The sequence below is a fragment of the Amia ocellicauda genome, unplaced genomic scaffold, assembly GCF_036373705.1.
Source record: "Amia ocellicauda isolate fAmiCal2 unplaced genomic scaffold, fAmiCal2.hap1 HAP1_SCAFFOLD_30, whole genome shotgun sequence".
Taxonomy (NCBI): domain Eukaryota; kingdom Metazoa; phylum Chordata; class Actinopteri; order Amiiformes; family Amiidae; genus Amia; species Amia ocellicauda.
The window spans coordinates 253,160-271,907 of record NW_027102865.1 but is presented as its reverse complement, the minus strand read 5'-3'; the positions used below and the strand labels follow the sequence as shown (position 1 = coordinate 271,907).

Genomic DNA, 18,748 nt, shown 5'->3' with positions numbered 1-18,748 from the left:
GTGTAACTTGTAATGTTCACACTACAAGCTTCCACTTTCAGTCATTGGTCTGAGGTTTCCATAATTTGTTTCAGGTTGCCCATTGTGGTGGCAGACATTAAACAAATTTCAGCCCCAGTGTCCAACAAGGCTCCTCACTCCCACACATTCTCAATGGTCACTTCTATGTAAACTTGCTTGGCTCTGCCTCTCTGTGTCAGATCACCCAGTAACATCACCAAAGGTTCAGCTTGCCTGCAGGCAACTTCCCCCACTGGGAGGTCCCAGTGGGCTGATGTGTCAGAGAAACCCCCCTGCTGTTCCTCACATCCAATCAAAAACACAGAGGCGGGGACAGGGGGTGGTTCCAGAGCTAGTCATTCCTTAGGTGGCGAGTCCGGCCCTTTACCCTGGCTACTAACTTCCAGTTTGGGAAGAGGGGGCAAAGGGAGCAGAGCTAAGCGTAGCAGTAGCTCAGAAACTGCAACATTGCTCAGAGACTGAGTTAACCCACCTAGGCTAGGAGCAGATTTCTTTTTTTTATTGTAAGCCTGGGTGTCTTGGATTCCATCCTTGGGAGGTTCTTTCCTTCTTTGAATCTCTGTCCCCTCTAACTCCAGTGGAGAAATAGGGCTCTCAGAGCGCCTTGCCAGTACTTGGGTGCTTGAATCTTTACGATCAGAAGTGCTATTGTACTTGCTTTCCCAAGCTTTCTGTGCCATTTTTTCGAATTTCAGCTATGTTCATATACATTGCGTCTGCATGTAATATGATCATTTCCTTAATCGTTGGGAACAAATTAGCAACAAACAACCCTTTAAAGCTCACCTCTTCCTCGGCCCCGGGTCGATCTTGACCCGCAAAATAGGTTTTCCTAAGCTTTTCATAGTAATCACGGGGGGACTCATGCTTACCCTGTTTGATCTGGTGTGCGGCAGTCACTGCTGCCACTGGATCAATGAACCTGGAATAGTCCCTAACTAATGCTCTGCACAAGCGTTGAAACCTATCGCAGACCATGGACCCTTGCCTCTCCATCCAAGAATGGACTTGGCGAGAGGTAGTTTTGCGGATTAGGAGAACCTTTTCCTTCTCCGTAGCCTCAGGATAGAAACTCAAAGCATACTTAATGTCCTTAATATACGCTTCCACATTTCCTTCCTTGTCTGCTGGGTTAAAGGTTTCACAATCTTTAGCCAGTTCTCTCAACTGGCGCATGTTAACCTTTCGGTCTGGACTCTCGGGAGAGGAAGTTCGTCTGTGCGACGAGCTTCTTACCCTGGGTGGAGAAAGACTACAGGGAGGGGTACGATCAGGACGAGGCAACCCGGGGCCTAAATGTGGAGACGGTGTGCGACTCCGTGCATTGGCCGGTTCCGGCTGTTCCTTTATGCTGTCAGGTGTCAGCTTTGCAGCCCACCAAGAGGCAGCTTTCAGGGCCCCTATTTGTTGCTTGAGACGCTCATTTTCAACTTCAGTTGATTTGAGTTCTCCCCTAAGCACCTGATTTACTCTCCTCATTTCTTCACTGTCCCTTTTTAAATGTATGACCTCGCCTTCGAGTATCTCCATTTGTACAGTGCCCAAATCTTTCTCCCTGACTGTTTTGCAAAGACGCATTTCCAAAACATCCCGGTCCTTCAAAACTATCCTTTCATTTTCAACCGCTTTACATCTGTCATTTTGCAGACCTTTTACTTGGATCAGAGTTGTATCCAATTCAACTTGACATTGTCTTAAATCATTTCCTAATTGCTCTCTCTGTTCAATTAAGTCCTCTTTTTCAGCATTCAACACAATGACTTGTTTTCCACAAGTATCTAGCTTTCCTTCAAATTCTAAAACCATTCCATGCCGTTTGGCTCTTTCTTCTTTCGCTTTAGCATACTTTTCTCCTAGCTTTTTCAGTTTTTCAAACTTGCTTATGATCCAGTTCACTACCCTTGAGCTCGCAAGTACTAAGCTAGCCATAACTTTCATCACCTCTATCGACTCTTTTTCGAGTTGCGTCGTAGTGTCGTTTACCAACTGAGTTCGACGCGACTCTACTTCAAAGTCCAAACTGCCTAGGCGTCCAAGGAATTCAGGAATCTCTGTTCCTGGTACCTTAACAATCAATGCTTCACATGGGGACATTTGGGTAATCATTGTTTTGGCTATTCAGTAACAACCCAACAGAACAGTACTCGATTAATCACCTAATGACTCTAATGCCAACGCTTAGGATATCAACAATTTATCACAAGTAACTAAAACACTTAAAAGACTTAATCTTTTGTGACTTTGGATTTATGACTGATGTCAATCCATGCCATCTTTTGGAAATGCCGGTTGGCCTGGGTTCGTAGCTCTATGTCGGGATTTCGGCTCTCATCCACTTCAAAGAGTTTTTATCACCCACAGGCCCCTTTCTCCAGACATCTCATAGCAGAATAACAAACTATTTGGCCTCTTCTCGGTGCCATCCTCCCCAAAACTGTCACTTTGATGCAAACCAGTTCCAAGCTGATGAGCTAAGGAAATCTGATAACTTTGGGGGGGAGAGGTCTTTAGATCCGTGCTTCAGCTCAGAGCCCAAATACTCTTATCCAAATACACCCAACATAACGTTACACACCACATCCCAAAGATGCTCTATTGGGTTGAGATCTGGTGACTGTGGGGGCCAGTTTAGTACAGTGAACTCATTGTCATGTTCAAGAAACCAATTTGAAATGATTCGACCTTTGTGACATGGTGCATTATCCTGCTGGAAGTAGCCATCAGAGGATGGGTACATGGTGGTCATAAAGGGATGGACATGGTCAGAAACAACGGGCCGTGGCATTTAAACGATGCCCAATTGGCACTAAGGGGCCTAAAGTGTGCCAAGAAAACATCCCCCACACCATTACACCACCACCACCAGCCTGCACAGTGGTAACAAGGCATGATGGATCCATGTTCTCATTCTGTTTACGCCAAATTCTGACTCTGAAATCGAGACTCATCAGACCAGGCAACATTTTTCCAGTCTTCAACTGTCCAATTTTGGTGAGCTTGTGCAAATTGTAGCCTCTTTTTCCTATTTGTAGTGGAGATGAGTGGTACCCAGTGGGGTCTTCTGCTGTTGTAGCCCATCCGCCTCAAGGTTGTACGTGTTGTGGCTTCACAAATGCTTTGCTGCATACCTCGGTTGTAGCGAGTGGTTATTTCAGTCAAAGTTGCTCTTCTATCAGCTTGAATCGAGTCGGCCCATTCTCCTCTGAGCTCTAGCATCAACAAGGCATTTTCGCCCACAGGACTGCCGCATACTGGATGTTTTTCCCTTTTCACACCATTCTTTGTAAACCCTAGAAATGGTTGTGCGTGAAAATCCCAGTAATTGAGCAGATTGTGAAATACTCAGACCGGCCCGTCTGGCACCAACAACCATGCCACGCTCAAAATTGCTTAAATCACCTTTCATTCCCATTCAGACATTCAGTTTGGAGTTCAGGAGATTGTCTTGACCAGGACCACACCCCTAAATGCATTGAAGCAACTGCCATGTGATTGGTTGGTTAGATAATTGCATTAATGAGAAATTGAACAGGTGTTCCTAATAATCCTTTAGGTGAGTGTATATGTATGTATGTATGTATGTATGCATGTCCAATTGCTTTGACAATTCAAATGCACTGAATTGAGAGAGAGAGAGAGAGAGAGTTGTAGTCCAGACCACTGCAAAATTCCTGCTGAAGTGATCTGGATCACCACACAATGGCCCAAGGACCACTGCAAACTTGGATTTCAATGTATTTGTGTAATCTGTGTTGCAACAGCACCTACCATGTTCCTTTGTGGTGATCTGGTTAATTCTGATCTGGGAAAACCACAATCCTGCAGGTTTAATAAGTCTCTCTACACATCAGTCCCTGAGTACCTTCAACCAATGGTCATTTTGACCAATTAAGCCCAAGATTTGAGTCAATTAAGTTGTCAAGGACTACCCAGTGAAGACGTGAACTCACGACTAGGTCACACTGTGAGCTCACCAGAGCAGACATTACACTGAGCTCACTGTGAGCTCACTTAGCGCTTTTCCAGCGACATGGTGACGGTGCTGGAGCCGGAGCCGCTGCCCTTAGCCGGTGGCTAACCCACCTCTATGTTACAAATGTTCCCTAAACACTTATTTTGCAAGATCAATAAAAATCCTTTAGGAAATTTAAACTTTTACTGACACACATAGTTAATAGCAATGTATTATAACTTCACCAAAAATAATAATCTGTATATCTTTAATTGTTTAGACGTTATTAAGATATAATGCATCTTTCACATAGGGAACATTTGTAACATGTTAGGAAAAACAAACAAATGATTTGAAAATATTCATAATTACAGCATACAATTTGTCAGGCTTCATAAGAATGGTATTTATAACATACTCTGTAAAAATCAAGCAAATAGCATTTGTGGTTCACGAGAAAATATATATATATATATATATATATATATATATATATATATATATATATATAATCAAAGCTATCAGACTATAGCAGCCGGTGTATGAAGACACATACGATTATACAGCATTATTTGGCAGCTTCGCAAGACCTAATTTGAAACGTTGTTGGTAAGTTAGATAATTAGTGGGGACCCTCTATTTGCAGTTCTTCCCCTCCATAATTGCTAAAATAAAGTTTTACTGACATTTTATTGACCCTACCACTGCATAGGGCACATCTGTAACATGAACGCTACTGAATGGCACATACATTGAAAACTACGGAGAACTGAGACAAATCCACTTTACACTTCATAAATAATCTTAAAACGTTTCCAACCAAGGCAACACCCACTTGAAATACGTTCATTCTCATTTTTGGTAAACAAAAAGAGAGATTGTTACATATGTTCCCTATGATGCATCTACAGAGAGAGAGAGAGAGAGACAGACAGACACTAACTCTCTCTCTCTCTCTCTCTCTCTCTCTCTCAGCTGGGAGTGTGTGGGAGGGGTCTGCAGTGAGCGGGAGTGCTGCTGAGAGCTCTGTCCTTTGGCTGTGTTTTTTTGTTGCTTTACTTTTTTCAGTTTGTTTATTTTGTCTTCTGTTTTCAGTGCTTTTCTTATTGTGGGGGAACAGGGGAGGGGAGGGGGGAGTACCGGTAGTTCTTCCCGGGTCGGGGGGTCGGACCCCCTGAATGCGTCTTTTGAAAAACTGACCCGACGCCATGGAGTCAAGATCGCTCCGGTGCAGTTCTGCCCCCTAGAGCAGTGTGTGTTAGCGGTTGGGGAGGTAGCAGGGTGTGAAAATATCAAGTCTGCTGCCATTGTTATCTTCTTAAAAACCACTGATCTGCTCAATCAGCTAGTGGCTAATGGCACAGTGTTAGACGACACTTTCACCCCGGTGTTGCCGCTCGCTGCTCCTGCCCGGAAGGTAACGCTGTCTAACGTCCCTCCGTTCATCCGCACCGGCTCGGGCAGCTGATGTCCGGCATTAAGAGGGTCCCGCTGGGCTGCAAAGCCCCGCAACTGAAACACGTCGTGTCCTTCCGAAGGCAGCTGTATATGATCCTCAATAACATCAATGAGGATCTTAATGTCTCCGAAGTTGGATCTCTCTTGCTGCCACCACCACGAAGATTGCTCTTTAGTAATGTTGGAAAGTCAAAGACAGCAACCGTCAGGGTTCTTGCATATGACGTATTCGTGCTGCACCTCTCTGCAAGGATCCAGGACAGTTTGTCAATGTAAACTCCAGTGCCTGGGAATATTTCCACCTAAAAGACAATGGTAAATAAAAAACAAGTTTATCCCCAAACTATTCTTATATTATGTTAAGTGGAATACATTATCAGTAAGGCTGTGATTTTGTTACAGAAATGTGTTATTAAAGACCACAGTATGTCTCAATTCTAAGTTTATTAATTTACAGACATAATAAAGTCAGTGAATCTGTGACACCCATAATTCAATTACATTCTTATTATCAACTATAACTATGAATATAACTGATAATGTAGCATCATTAGATTGTTTACAACCAATATTTGTTTTCAATATATATATTTTTACCTTGTCTTTGTAATATTGTAGACCAAGAGTGTTATACCTGTTTTGGTGATTCTTTGTCAGATTCAGAACAATTTGCTGTGGGGCTGTCAGAACCACTTGATGGTGACACACTTTTGTCTTCATTGCTGATAAATGTGGCTTTTGTTACAATTTTTTTCAGATTGTCCAAAAGGTCTGGAATCTCTGGAGAAAAAAACCTTAGTATTAAATGATAATCATTTCTAGTAATATATTTAATACAAAGTGAAAACAAAACCATCAATGCCTGCAATTATACTTGAGAGACTTGCTCTATGTTATTGGCAAACTGACCTTTTTGTGGGTCATTAACATTAGCTACGAAAAAAATAAAAGAGATAAAATACAAGAATTACCAGGTCTAATGTAATGCATATAGTCATTAATGTAGGATTATGAAGTTATGTTGAAAAACTTTATTTAATAATCAGTATTATTAAACTATTAGACAGTGCACATTAAGAGTCTGTATTGTGGTTCTAGATTACTTCAGTATGATCAACTATAATACATTACTCTGGAATCTAAATTACTGAAGAATAACATTTATCAAGGTAAGGAATTATTTGCTATAAATAAAAAAACTTACCATCAACCATACGGTTTCGAAGACATTGGTTTTCATTTTTAAGTCTTGTGTTTTCCTTTTCGAGCTGCTTAACGTTTTGCTGTAGCTCAACTTCACTGGACTCTTTAAATGTCTGTAGAATATGACGGGATCTAATTCTTGAAGCTCCATCGGTTTTCTTTCTTATTTTGTGCTGTATTCAGAGAGAAAAAGAGTTTAAAATGAATATATATATATATATATATATATATGAAAATGATTTAAAAAAAAACAATCCTGCAATACATTTATTTAATATTTGCAGTAATTATCTCACCGGTAACTGTGGTTCATCAAGGTCACTATCATCTGAAATTTGAAGTTTTTTGTTTGGTTTAGGTACTCTCTTCATTTTAGGACAGGGCATTTTTGTTAGGTCATTAAGTTTTCTTCTTAGTTCGCCTTCTTTTCCTAAAATAAAAATAAAATAAATAAAACCCTGCATTATGTCCACAGATATTTGGGGATTATATTTATTTGTCATAAAAATACTGTGCTTTGACCATACAAATTAAGATGAACAGCCAACACTGAATCAAAACTGAAGTTAAATTATATCTGGTTTAATTTATTTTGTGATTTGGGGGATTTTATTGTAAAGCACAACACACAATAAATCGTTCTTACAAATGCCAGTCAAGTATGACGAGTTTTTAGCGCCCTCACCACCATCTACCATGTTATAAGAGTATGTTAGAAGTACAACACATTAATAACTTAAACATTCATTTCAAATATACTGTGATTGTATATATCAAATAGCATGTAAAGACTTTAATGTTTTTTTTTTTTTTAAATAAACATTGTTACCAGTCATAATGATCTGCGCTTCATAGACAGGCCATCCACCTTTTGGAGGTTTGTTCGTGTCTCTCCACTCTGCTCTGAAGTTTCGAGTCGTCTCTTCGTCATCATCAGCAATGCTGAATAAATCAAAATTGCGAAAGCAAGCAGTGGGAATCACGCTGTAAGAGTCTTTGTCGACCCCGCTTTCCCACTTCACCAACGCGTGCATCACCGCCATACTACCTTCACCTTCTCGTCCGTTTTTTCTGCGCCTTTTTCCCCCAACAAGTCACGGCACAAAAAACAGTCCCGCTCTGCATTCTGGTACTTGGCGTTCTTAATAACACCAACAGGGTGTAATCGCATAGACCATTCGAGTATAAAGTACTACATATCCCATCAGTTACAGTTTTTTTTCATCTTCTGAAACTGCAATTTAGCACTTTCAACTGTTTCTTAGTGATTCCTAGAATTACTAACCGGTATTGTAGTCAATGTGTTTATAACCTTTTTTGTTTAACGATTTGTGTGTTATCCTATGTGATCCCATGGTCTTTGATTTGGTCACGGAAGTGATTTGTCTTTGATTTGTTGATCTAGAGTTGAATTTTAATTAGTTTTTCCCTTTTGTATAATTAGTGTAGTGCTACATTTAGTCTTTGTTTTTAAATAAATTTGACAATTTATATCTTTGGAATTGGTGTCTGCGTCCAATGATTACAGAAATTGAGTTCTACAAGACTCCAGGATTCGTGATAAGGTGATACTATGAATTCACTTCTTTAATTGAAATTTAAAAGTGTACCTTACGCTACATACATATATATATATATATATATATATGTATGTATGTATGTCCAATTGCTTTGACAATACAAATGAATAGAATTGAGAGGGAGAGAGAGAGAGAGAGACAGACAGACAGACTGACAAACAGAAAAACAGACAGACATAGACACACACACACACACACACACAGAGCCAGCCAGCCAGCCAGCTCAGCGATGACATCACGAGCCTCTCTCAGCTGACTGCTATGACATCACAGAGCACGTACATTCCGTTGCTTGCCGTCTGTCAACCACTCAGTCACTGCCAGCCAGACTGGCTGGCTGGCTGGATGGGGGGGCTGCTTGCTGCTGCTGCGTACCTTAGCAAGCTTATTTGCTTGACCGGCCTTCCTACTCCTCTGCCCACATGCCCACCTATGCCCGATCTGCTGTTCACCTGGATCACAGCTCCGCCCCAACAAGGCAGATCCTCCCAAAAATGGTACAAACTCACCCACGATCCCCTCCACGGAAAGCTTTAGCAAAAGGCAAAAGCGTTATACGTAATGAAGAGGAACCCGAGTCCAAGACGCATCCGACCAGCCATACATATTTGTGTGTATTAAAGACCACATTTTCTTACATTTAGTTTTTCTGTACTTTATTACATCTTATTGTGATTTATAAATGTATTGTTTCTTTTCCATATGTATGTATGTATGTATGTGTGTGTGTGTGTATGTCTGTCTGTGAAAGTGTGTGTGTGTGGGTGTGAGTGTCTGTCTGTCTGTCTGTCATGTAACTCGCACATCTGTGAGGGCACCATTTTTGCAGAAGAGATGTACACATTTTGGAGCAACATATGCTGCCATCCAGACATCATCTTTTCCAGTGACGTCCCTGCATTTTCAAAAAGATCACATTTTATTACATTTTGTTTATCTGTACTTTATTACATCTTATTGTGATTTATACTTGTAATGTTTCTTTTCCATATATATGTATGTACAGTGGGGGAAAAAAGTATTTGATCCCCTGCTGATTTTGTACGTTTGCCCACTGACAAAGAAATGATCAGTCTATAATTTTAATGGTAGGTGTATTTTAACAGTGAGAGACAGAATAACAGCCACAAAATCCAGAAAAATGCATTTCAAAAAAGTTATAAATTGATTTGCATGTTAATGAGGGAAATAAGTATTTGACCCATTTTCAATGCCCTGGCTTAGGGAAGGAGGTTCTCACCCATGATTTGACGGTACATGGCCCCGTCCATCGTCCCTTTGATGCGGTGCAGTTGTCCTGTCCCCTTAGCAGAAAAACAGCCCCAAAGCATAATGTTTCCACCTCCTTGTTTGATGGTGGGAATGGTGTTCTTGGGGTCATTCCTCCTCCTCCAAACACGGCGAGTTGAGTTGATGGCAAAGAGCTTGATTTTGGTCTCATCTGAGACCACTTTCACCCAGTTCTCCTCTGAATCATTCAGATGTTCATTGGCAAACTTCAGACGGGCCTGTACATGTGCTTTCTTGAGCAGGGGGACCTTGCGGGCGCTGCAGGATTTCAGTCCTTCATGGCGTAGTGTGTTACCAATTGTTTTCTTGGTGACTATGGTCCCAGCTACCTTGAGATCATTAACAAGATCCTCCCATGTAGTTCTGGGCTGATTCCTCACCGTTCTCATGATCATTGAAACTCCACGAGGTGAGATCTTGCATGGAGCCCCAGACTGAGGGAGACTGACAGTTATTTTGTGTTTCTTCCATTTGCGAATAATCGCACCAACTGTTGTCACCTTCTCACCAAGCTGCTTGGTGATGGTCTTGTAGCCCATTCCAGCCTTGTGTAGGTCTACAATCTTGTCCCTGACATCCTTGGACAGCTCTTTGGTCTTGGCCATGGTGGAGAGTTTGGAATCTGATTGATTGATTGCTTCTGTGGACAGGTGTCTTTTATACAGGTAACGAGCTGAGATTAGGAGCACTCCCTTTAAGAGAGTGCACCTAATCTCAGCTCGTTACCTGTATGAAAGACACCTGGGAGCCAGAAATCTTGCTGATTGATAGGGGATCAAATACTTATTTCCCTCATTAACATGCAAATCAATTTATAACTTTTTTGAAATGCGTTTTTCTGGATTTTTTGGCTGTTATTCTGTCTCTCACTGTTAAAATACACCTACCATTAAAATTATAGACTGATCATTTCTTTGTGAGTGGGCAAACGCACAAAATCAGCAGGGGATCAAATACTTTTTTCCCTCACTGTATGTATGTATGTATGTATGTATGTATGTAAGTGTGTGTGTGTCTGTCTCTGTGTGAAAGTGTGTGTGTGTGTGTGTGTGTCTGTGAAAGTGTGTGTGTGTGTGTGTGTGTGTGTGCGTGTGTCTGTCTGTGAAAGTGTGTGTGTGTGTGTGGGTGTGACAGTGTGTATGAGTGTCTGTCTGTCATGTAACTCGCACATCTGTGAGGGCACCATTTTTGCAGAAAGAGATGTACACATTTTGGAGCAACATATGCTGCCATCGAGACATCATCTTTTCCAGGGACGTCCCTGCATTTTTCAGCAGGATAACGCCAAACCACATTCTGCCCAGATTACAAGCGCATGGTTGCGTAGGCAGAGAGTGCGGGTGCTAGCATGGCCTGCCTGCAGTCCTGACCTGTCTCCGAATTGAGAATGTGTGGCGCACTATGAAGTGCAAATTAAGACAACGAAGGCCCTGTGCAGTTGCGCAGCTGAGGAAATGCATAATGGATGAATGGGGGGAAATCCCACTTGCTAAACTTAACCAAGTGGTGTCTTCAGTGCCCAAGTGCTTAATAAGTGTTATTAAAAGAAAAGGTGATGTTACATAGTGGTAAACAGTCGACTGTCCCAACTTTCTTGGTTTCTTTTCACTGCTAATGAGATGCTGTAGAGTGAGTTTTCAGGAGCTCTAATCGTATTGATGAATTCATGCAGCATTTGTAATTGAATTTCAAAAAGAAATCCTTGCTGTCTGGCCTGTGTGTATGAGATGTACTCTGTCAATCTTTGGCTAACAACTGAAACATTGGTAGAACAGAAATGGCAACATAAAAAAGAAAAGTACATTTTAAAAGAGCACATTAAATAGGATGAATATACAGTTTTTTACAATCACTTTGTCACTAATTTCAGAACCTTGATGTCATTTTTCAAAACTAGACACAAAACTCAAAACGGTCATCACTTGTAACACTGCACAATACAATGTTTTGAACATTGGACAGCCTTTCATATCTTTAAAGAAACCTTGCACTTGCAGACTTGTTGGTTCAAATAACTCATTTATCATGAAATACCATAGTAACATAGTAACACAGAAGATACCGATAGTTTCACTGTGTAGTTGTTCGTACAATCATTAAATATTGTAGTACAAAATATGTGATACATGTTTCATTATGGTACTACACATAAATACATCACTGTAAAAGGACTAGTAGAGAGAATACTACAGACACAGTGGAATCATTGAACAAAATCTGAAATGTATTGATGCAATACAATCAAATCACACCATAGGTTTCTTTGAATCCATGCAACAATAATTAGCTACAAAAAAGAACAAAACTACAGTAAAATGTCAACTGCAGTGTTCCTCACCTGGCTTAGTGTAAAAAGCAAAACAAAGGATTGATTACTGTACTTCTAAATTTCCATCAGCCCTGTGTTCAGGTTCAGGTTCTCACAACCATTTTTCACAAGAGGCATCTTGAAACTGAACATACCTGAACATACTCAGTCATCAGCTGCTTCACTCTGTCTGCATTTCTTTCAAAAGGCACACTATACTCTGTGCTACACATTGGTATGCAGTATACAGTCATTTGACAATTGAGAGTAGCCTAATGTTTAGTGCATGCTGAAGACTTGCCGCTTCTCAGTACGGAAATTTCTGATGATTGAGGCCACAGTTGATCCTGAGTTGATTCTGAGGTTTGATTGAATCATTGTAGCTGCCTCAGTCATGGTCATGCCATGATTTACAACATGCTCTACAACTATTTCTCGGATTTCACTGGACACTATTTGCTGTTGCTGCCGCTGTCTGGTCCGTGGCCTTGTCCTCTACCACGTTCCCCCAACACCTCTCAAATGAGGCCCATGGCTGCCTCTCTGGTGAGGCCTAAGCCCTCCTCTATGACGAGGCCCACGACCACCTCTCAGAAGGGGTGCATGTCCCCTTCCATTCCTTTGACCACCACGTCTTCCTCCTCCCACTGCTTGACCTCTATTGTGACCTGGATGACTTGCCGGCTCCATGTTATCACTGTGTTGCTGGGGTGGATAGCACTCATTTCACTCGATACTCGTACCACAATGTGAAATCAATCATCAATAACCAGTTGGCAGTATTGGAAAAGCAATTACAAGGGCCTGCATACATACAGTAATGTCAAATCTGATGTGGAAGAACAATCATCTTCAACCAGGTTGGAGCGTTAGTTGCAATGCCTTTAATACACGCAGCGTGGAGAGGAACAGTGACTCAAGTAGATCCCAAAGTCGCTCTGCCTTCATTTTAACAGTCAGAGCTTTTATACACAAAAATCAAAGAGCTGGTTATAATCAGAAAGTCATTACTATGTTATCTTAAAAGTTAGCTAAGCAGAATTTATATCATTATAGGACAGAGTTCATAGATCAACACATGGATTAGGGAGCAGGCACTTCAATCATACTGTTTGACATTGTCTCCAAGATTCTCATCGTAAATAACAAACAGAAATCAAACTACCTTCTGGCCTGACCTTCTAGCTTGACCTTATCTTTCTTAAGTATACAAGAGAGAAAAACAGGTATTAGAGAAAGAATTTCTAACTTTCCTTCCACACTGAAAACATGGTGTGGAAAAGTGCTACATGATGATGAATGATGATGAAATATTACATCCATAGATAATGTAGTCCAACTGGTTCATGCTCCTCGGTTATTGGTGTCAATGGATCTCATTATCCTGAAACTTTCATGATCGAAACATGGAATATTGTTTGTCAGTTTCCATAAAATTATGCATTAAGAGTAATGCAACAGTCACTTATCATTTTGAGCAGCTGTATCAATTGATAGTTAGATCTTTGTAATGAAATGAATAGACAGTGATCTCAGATGTAATGTGTGAATTGCATTTTGAAATGGTAATACTTTGATGTAAGTTGTGTCATTTTAGTTCAATGAACAAATGATCTGAGGTTGATGTGTATTGTATCCAAGCAATTGTAAAAAAGTGTTAGAGTTTTGAAAAATGTGCATTTTGATCATCGGGTGTGAGTTTAGTGTCTAGAGTTTTGAAAAATGACATCAAGGTTCTGAAATGAGTGCCAAAGTGATTGTAAAAAAGTGTAATATCAGGGGACAGTGGCTATTAGTGATCTGGCCTTCCGTGGCCTCTGTATTAATGTAACAGGTCACATTGTATGTGTACACTGATACTTGATAGTATAATATAGTACAAGTAAAAAACATACATAGGTATCATAGAAGTATTTTGCAGAAATGATTATGGATAGTTATCAAAATGGAGAGGAAATGCTAAATCCAGTCTCCCCAGGCTGAGCTTCTATTGCTACACCTGCTAAGTGGCTGCTGGCCCCACTATATGGATAGAGCCACACCAAGTACAAGAGTCTCCCCATTGCTATTTATATCTCCCTATCCAGTCTTCTATAGGTGTCAGGGTGGGGTGCCTATTCCCCTGCATGCTTTGAAACCTATAGCACCTGGGACGCACACTTGGGATCCGGTTCCTCTGCCCCTCACATACACATGAGGAATCCCAGGTGCTCAATATGTCATACTGTCTCTTTCATCTCATGTGTAAACTATGGACAAATACATGACTAAACGTGTTTAGTTGCTTTTCCCAGAATGCTTTGTGATATGCAAATAACGGGGACTATGATTGGCTCCCTGACATTACCCACACTGCGACTGATGCTACCCATTTCACTACCCAACAAAGACCCATAATATGCGTGTGTCTGTCTGTCTGTCTGTCTGTCTGTCAAAGTATGTGTGTGTGTGTCTGTGTGTGTCTGTGTCTGTCTGTCTGTCTGTGTGTGAAAGTGTGTGTGTGTCTGTCTGTCTGTCTGTCATGTAACTTGCACATCTGTGAGGGCACCACTAATGCCGAACACATGTACACATATTGTTTATTTTCCATATATATGTATGTATGTATGTATGCATGTCCAATTGCTTTGACAATACAAATGAATTGAATTGAGAGGGAGAGAGAGAGAGAGAGAGACAGACAGACAGACAGACAGAGAGACACACATACACACACACACACACACACAGAGAGAGCCAGCCAGCCAGCCAGCCAGCTCAGTGATGACATGACGAGCCTCTCTCAGCTTACTGCTATGACAGCACAGAGCACGTACATTCCGTACATACAACAATTGACAAACAATGAAAAAGGAGAAGCACAAAAACTGTCAGTCTGCTTGTGTAATTAGGGGGGTAATGCGAAATAAAATTAATGCTGCGAAAAGAATGCTGCGTAGGCTTAAATTTAGAACAAATGTGTCACAATTAGCACGGTCACAGACACTGTTGCACACTCTCCAGACGGGAGGCCATCCGGTAAACTTGGAAATTCAGGAATATATAGATCAGGATGTATCTAAGGAACTAGCATCGGTAGCTAATAACAATGATAATCAGTTCGGGGGTGGTGATGCTGCAATGTTAGAGATGAATAATGAAAATGATGAACAAATGGCTGAGGGTGGCGTTGGCGGGGACCCTCCTCGGGGGTTTTTGGAGATTGTTCGTCGCTATGACCGAGAAATTAATAGGTTTCGGGCTATGGAGTTTTATGAAGAATTCAGGTTTGTGAACCTGGATCTGGTACAATCTTATATGAATGCTGTCCGTATTGTGCATGGAGCTGTGCAAGGATTGCTAAATGAAATATCACACAATGTGGGTCCTAATGATTTTGTACAGCTGAGACCGAGCTCGGGGTCATTAAATAATCCTTTCTAATCGAGGAGGCGAAATGTGGGGGAGCTGGACGCTGCAGATTTCTTAGAGAGCATAGCTAATTTACTACAAAGTCACAACAAAATTCTATCACATGTGAGTTTGCGAATAACGGTCACTGTGATTAGAAATATGCAAGGTGGTGGTGGTGCGCGGAGGCGCTTAAAAGGTATATTATTTAGTAAAATAATAGACATAAACCAAGGTAACAATTTATGTTTTGCTGCCAGTGTGTACCGCCTGTGGAAGGGTAAAGAATGCACAGATTCCGAAATGTTATATGGTGCCAAACGAATGCATAGCCAGCTGGGGTTTTCAATTCAGAAAAAAAAATGTTTATCAGATATTCAGGCATTTGAAAGACTATTGGGGGTCATTATCAAAGTATTGTACCATGAAAACGGATGGGAATATTTTACTACGGGGCCTACACCTATAAATTCTAAGTATCCGTTGCTCTTATCCTGTATCAAGTGTTGCTCATTGCTTCGCTGTCCTCGTCCTGTACCCTCAGTGTTTTCAGAGCCCGTTCTTGATCTTGTAGAAATATATTGCAGAAGAGCAGAACTACAATCACACTTTTTCAATGCTATTGCTGTTTTCTACCTCCCTGGTGAGGTACCAATGCGGGAAGTTTGTGAGAGTATTTCTAAAATGTGTATGATCCAATACACACAGTTATTTAAAAAGCTGACGTCTTGTACATGCTCACCAGAACCAAGCCTAATTAAATAACACATTTAATATTAAATAAGTACATGTGCAGTAGCCACTTGGACAATTACAGATCCCCAGGTCAAAACACAACAGAAAGACATGGAAGATCGTATTTTCAAATCACACCTGTGGCCCCCCTAACTGTAATTTGATATTAGTGGGTCAAAGGATTTATTTAGTTCAAGTCATAATAAGATTATATTTTGAAAGGAAACACTACAGGATGTAATATTTAAAATGACTGTGAGTACCTTTCATTAACATTGTTTTAAAGGCTGGGACCAATATGGTGGAATATCTCCAACACACGGACATTGAGAGACTCGACCCCTTTGTGCTGCTGCTCAGAGACCAACTCTCAGTTGTCTCTGAGTAGGCTATGGATCAACTTCCTTTCCTAATATGAAGGAGACAATGGATACAAAACCTATAGGCAACTATGAAAAACAGGTGATTATTGTTATTCTTCTCATTATAAACTACTTAATACATCTCTCGCATAAAGTACAACAGGATAGTGGTGACGTCATTCAGGATTGGATTGCCATTGGTCAAAAGCCCTCTGAGAGAAATTGTGTGGCGACACTCCACACTCTTAGAAGAAATTGTTCTGCACAGAACCATAAAGGGTTCCTCGAGTAATCGCTCTGGTGGATCCCTTTATGGTTCTATGTAGAACCCCTTCAAAGGGGTTACATGAAGAACCCCCAAACATAGCGTTCTATACAGAACCATTCGTTTTAAAATGTTATATATAGAACCCATTCAAAAGGGGGACACGTGCTATACCTGAATTTGTTTTCCAAATACAATCTTTAAAAAATGTATGAGTTCATATATACAAACACACATACACAACGTAGAAATCGCACTACTAGTGAACTAACTTCATTTACATTATATGCCACAACTCCTCAATTTGGAACGCAAAAACAAGACATCTGATGTAAAAGTGTAAACTAATTACGAACAGCACTTTTGATTTTTATCTTCAATTCAGGGACTACTTATTCGAACAGTAAACTGTATTCTCTCTTCAGAGTGACTGGAATGTTTTTGCCTACATTCAACTTAAATATGAAAGTTTCCAAAAACGGCATAGTTTTCTTTAAGGCTATTCAATGCCAAACACAAAATTCTCTCTGCTTTCAGTGCTTGTCCTTCAGCACAATTACACAGGTTCATGATGTTCTCATTTCAATACATTGTTTTCTTATTTAAACTATTTGACTTTGAGCTTACATTGAGAATAAAATCACGTTTGCAAGTAAAACCTGGCCAAGAAAGGAAGCAGCACTACAATAAAACAATACACAGAATACAAAGCAGTTCCTTCAAAAGTGAAAGTGATAAAGAGTGATGTCTGTCAGTAAATTACGTTGAGATCTATTGCATAATCTACAACACCTTATACATCAAACCCAATTTACTAATATTATTGTTATGCATTAATTTGTCACATCTGCCTTTGTTGGTTAGGATAACAGTACAGGATCATCAAAATGTACTGTAACGAAACCTGTCCTAGTAAGGTCGTGTCCTAACTGGATTTGACAGAGGAGCATGTAGCTGCCACCACCTTTGGTTTACCGGACGGTCCGGTCGAATAACCCTGGAAGCTAAAATTAGTGATGTTAAAGGGAGAGTGAAAAGCCAAGAGGAAGTATATAACCAAGTCTTTTTAATAACCAATTTAATACGCTGGGTACACAATGTGCAATTTAGGCAAATAGAATAACAATCACAGTATCACTAAACAATCCATAAAAAGTCAATATCCATTAAACAGTTAAGTTAATTTCTCCCTCAAATACATACGACCAATTATTATAATAAAACCGCAATTGACCTTCATTAAAGAAATACTAAAATAAACCATACAATAAACACCAATGTAAGTGAAAAGAAACCACAGTATAAACATCAGATAAACCATACAATAAACACACCAATATAAGTTACCACAATTACAACAGCAATTTCAACTATAAAAGCACACAATACAAACTCTTCAATGTAAAGCCAAAATTCACAAGCCAAAAAAAAAAAAAAACGGGTTAATTGCTGTTTTAGATCAATTGATTGGAATATAGCTAATAGGATCAGCAAAATCCAATCAATCAATCACTCACTTGGCCCTGTTACACAGACTGATTAATAGCAGTATGTTTAAGTCTAACCATAAATTCATAAATTAAAGCAAAGAAACTGTTACTATGGGCAAGGACTTGTATAAAACCAAGTTTAAACAATGAAAACATGTAATCAAATACACATAATCCCACAAACAAACACATATAGATTTAAAATAGAGTCAGAGAGCTCCCGTCAACTGAACAGCTCCCCAGTGGCTCCAGAGGTTCAGCTCCAGGCTGGATCTAAACATTTAACTGTATATAGAGTGCATATAGAGTGCATAAGGCATCACAAATTATAAATAAATTATATATTCTATTATGAGAATAATGTTAAAGTAATACACAATATACACTAAATAATAAAAATAAAGTAATAATAAAGTAAATAAATAGTAATGGTGTCGTCTAAGACCCAGAAGGACAAGGGTTTGTTTGTTAAAAATCATATTATGGACAAATTCTATAAAGTCAAATTAAAGGGAAATGAAAGGCTGACATCCACAGGAGCAGCACTCTGGTGCAGCCCTGACAGCCTGATGTAAAATCCAGGCAGGAGAATGTAAACAGAATAGTGATATATTATAGTCTTATTTTCAGAAAATGTTTGGGGCCAGCATAAAATACCTGAAATAAATTAGACCTTGGATTTAAGATGAGTGAA

At 40.1% G+C, this 18,748-nt stretch overlaps 1 non-coding gene across 1 annotated transcript; it reads right to left on the bottom strand.

Annotated features, from left to right (window-relative positions):
* Positions 1-8,680: 8,680 nt before the first annotated feature.
* On the bottom strand, positions 8,681-8,795 carry LOC136729266 (U5 spliceosomal RNA). The gene has a single exon (XR_010808879.1). It is a non-coding gene; the product is annotated as a U5 spliceosomal RNA (small nuclear RNA).
* Between the last annotated feature and the right edge of the window lie 9,953 nt (positions 8,796-18,748).